The following is a 3,659-nucleotide window of genomic DNA, read 5'->3' on the forward strand; positions in this document are numbered from 1 at the left end:
TCTTTTCAAGTTTTTATTTTTATTTATTTTTTTGTATTAAAAAGCACAATTATCACAAATTACAAAGAAGGAAAAGCAGGACTAGAATAATAAATGAATCACTTCAGCCTGGAAAGCAGATACTTTCCATAATATTAATGTTATAATACAAGTATAGAAGAGTTTTTCAAGCAAAACTTAGCCTTAAGCCCACAGTAGCAAGCAGTCATTTTTTAAACTTCCCATTTTTCTTACATTGAGTAGATTACAGGATCTAAGATAAGAGTCCAATAAATAACCTAAGGTAATTTCTTTTTTTTCTCTTTTGTTTTTAACCCCAATAAATCTCTTGCATTTATTTTCTCTCTCTTTTTTTTTTTTAACCCCAGTAAATCACCTAAGTTAATTTCTAATCAGGAGGCATTATGGTCCTTACAGAGCTCACGTTCCCCAAGAGCACAGTCCCCCCTCTCCACAGTGCTATATGATAACAAAGGAACAAGAAAGGGCAGGAAAAGCATGAGTTTTGTCAAAGCAACACTAACACTGGGATATGGCTTGCTCCCCTCACCTACCTGGCTCCCAACTCCTTCATTCACTCTCTACCACAGGCAGAGAAGGAAAGAAAGGTTTTCACTGAAGGCCCAGCCAAACCCATGGGGCTGGAACAAGCAGGCTCCTATTATTCTAACTTGGGCTCAATTTATGTGCTCCCTTGTGCTCTGCCCCTCCTCTGGCCACGTAACTAAAAGGAGGCCTTTGAAACTTTCACCCCTCTGCTACAGACCTCCATACCTTTCCACTGATTTACAGCTTCAAGGCCACTTCGGTGAAGTCAGAAAACAAATAAAGAAGGCCCACTACTTGAGGGTACTTCTGCTCTGATGATCTATGTCTGTCTCTTCTGAGGCCAAAGGGGCTTAATCTGGTTCCAGGATGTCACACTGGTCGCTACTTGCCTGGTATTTAATCAATCAAGAAGAGGCTTATTCATCCCACACAGAAGGTTTCCTCCCTAGAGGAGGATCTAGTGAAGTGGCTGATGGGCTGGATTCTAGAGCCAAACTGCCAGGTTCAAGTCTCAACTCTGCCACTTATTAGTTCCAGGACTTTGTACAAATTACAAACTGAGTCTCAATTTCCTTGCTGGTAAAATGGAGATGATGATAATGATAATACTCATCTCGTAGAGTTGTCTTATAAAGACAAAATAAATTAGCTGGCAGAGATCAAGCCCTTGATAAATGTCAGCCTGTGTGCCGAGCACTGCTGGGTCTGAAGCAAATGAGGCTACATTCTCAGCCTCACTGTTTGAGGCCACTCTTTGAATTCCAAGATTAAATAGTGCATGCCTTTGGCTCCAAGGGATGGAAGAAGAAAGCATCCAAACCTCAGAATAAAATCCACAAGCCTCATTATGATTTTTAAGATCTTTCATAATCTACTCCATCCTTCTTTCCAAATAGACCTCCTGCTACATTTCCATAGCAGCTCTCCAGGTCATCCATTTATTTTTAAAAAAGCACTAAATGCCACATTCTGTGCTAGGCCTGGTTCTCCCATCTGGTCAGCTCAGCACCTTACTCTTCCTAGATTCTGCCCAGTCTTTAAGACAGAGCTCAAGATCTAGCGCTTCCACAAAGCCTTCCCTGGCTGCTCTGACCCACAGGGCTTCTGTTCATGACCGCTCTGAGGTCTTTGGGTTTTACAGTACTTGGCTTTCACCATTCATTATTTGGTTATATGGTTATATAAGTCTAACTAAAGTACAAGCAACTCAAAAGAAGGGATGAATATGGCTGGGCATGGTGGCTCATGCCTGTATTCCCAGCACTTTGAAAGGTCGAGGTGGGAGGATCACTTGAGGTCAGGAGTTCAAGGCCAACCTGGACAACATAGCAAGACTCCATCTCTACCCAAAAAAAAGCGGGGATGGGAATTAATCTTACATTTCTTTGCTTGTATATCCTTAAGTGACTAGTACTGTGCTTTGTACTTAGCAGGGCTCAGTGAATAAGCGATTTACTTAATGTTTCAGGAAAACATAAACGGCTCAAAACAAACCTATTACCATTCTTTCCAAACAAATGCCCTTCAAATCAATCCTCCGTCACAATATAGCGGCCTAAGGGCTCAATCTCCAGACCTAGACTAAGTAGGTTTATAGTTTCACTTGCCATTTATTAGCTGTGTGACCTTAAGAAAGTTATCTGATCTCTCTGTGCTTCCATTTCCTCACTTATAAATGTGGATAATCAAAGAATCTACACTTCTTAGGGTATCTATGAGGATGAAATAAGTAATACATATAAACCACTTTGAATGGAGCCTGACACACAGTAATTATTCTAAGTATTCATCATTATTATAATTACCCAGATGAGCTAATTCAGCTCACCCAGAATGCCCCAAAAAGCATTTTATAAAGTATGCTGGGCCTACAGAGAAAAATATCTGATATTAGCACATTAAAAAAATTTCTCCCTTCTTCTTCATTCATTTGACCTATTACGTTGTACAAAAGGGAAACAACCAATAAACTTCGACACCAAAAAAGGCATCCCTACCTTTGTGCTATTTATCAGTTGCCTCATGCTATTATAAAATCTGTGATTCAGCCAGGGATGGTGGCTCACACCTGTAATCCTAGCACTTTGTGAGGCTGAGGGAGGCAGATTACTTGAGGTCAAGTGTTCAAGACCAAGGCCAGGCATGGTGGTTCACACTTGTAATCCCAGCACTTTAGGAGGCTGAGGCGGGTGGATTACCAGGTCAGGAATTTGAGATCAGCCTGACCAACGTGGTAAAACCCCATCTCTACTAAAAAAAAAGAAAAATACCAAAATTAGCTGGGCGTGGTGGTACACGCCTGTAATCCTAGCTACTCAGGAGGCTGAGGCAGGAGAATCACTTGAGCCCGGGCGGTGGAGGTTGCAGTGAGCTGAGATTGCACCACTGCACTCCAGCCTGGGTGACAGAGTGAGCCTCTATCTCAAACAAACAAAAAAAAGAAACTGACTATGCTCTGGTTTCTCTTCATAGCGAATAAATCTTTGGCCTTTTACTAAAGATTTCCATGGAGAGGAAAAATTATGAGTTTAAAACTGAATTTTTTGATGCCCTCCTTAGGCAGGGCTCATTAAAAAAAAGGGGGAAAAAAAAAAGAGTTCAAGACCAGCCTGGCCAACATGACAAAACTCCATCTCTACTAAAAATACAAAAATAAGCTGGGTGTGGTGGTGTGCACCTGTAATCCCAGCTACTCAGGAGGCTGAAGCAGGAGAATCGCTTGACCCAGGAAGTAGAAATTGCAATGGGCTGAGATGGCGCCACTGCACTCCAGCCTGGATGACAGAGCAAGACTGTTTCAAAAAAAATAAAAATCTGTAACTCCCTTCCACCTCAGCAAAATTTTGAGTGTGTATTCAACTCAAATGTATATGTATACACATATGTGTATATTTTCCTAAAGGCTTGAAATAGGAAAGAAAGATGTGAAGCAAAACTGATTCACTATCAAATTAATTAAGGCTAGACAGTGCCATCGAACTCACTACTTTCCCATGAAGTGTCTTCTTCAGTTGTGTTTTTCAGTCTGACCCAGGCATCAATGAAGGCAGAAAGTCCAGCCTCAAACCCACCAAAGACCAGACATCTTGTCATCAAAACAGCATATTTTC

The 3,659-nt window shown here is 41.2% G+C and overlaps 1 protein-coding gene and 1 non-coding gene across 5 annotated transcripts in view; one reads left to right on the forward strand and one right to left on the reverse strand.

Moving 5' to 3' along the window:
- The window catches only part of TGFBR3 (transforming growth factor beta receptor 3), a 222,546-nt gene that overhangs the window by 186,037 nt on the left and 32,850 nt on the right, over positions 1–3,659 (reverse strand). The gene's annotated exons all lie outside the window — the stretch shown is intronic.
- Positions 3,000–3,116, forward strand: LOC119473556. The gene has a single exon (XR_005202767.1). It is a non-coding gene; the product is annotated as a U5 spliceosomal RNA (small nuclear RNA).

Source organism: Cebus imitator, unplaced genomic scaffold, assembly GCF_001604975.1.
Source record: "Cebus imitator isolate Cc_AM_T3 unplaced genomic scaffold, Cebus_imitator-1.0 Scaffold166, whole genome shotgun sequence".
Taxonomy (NCBI): Eukaryota; Metazoa; Chordata; class Mammalia; order Primates; family Cebidae; genus Cebus; species Cebus imitator.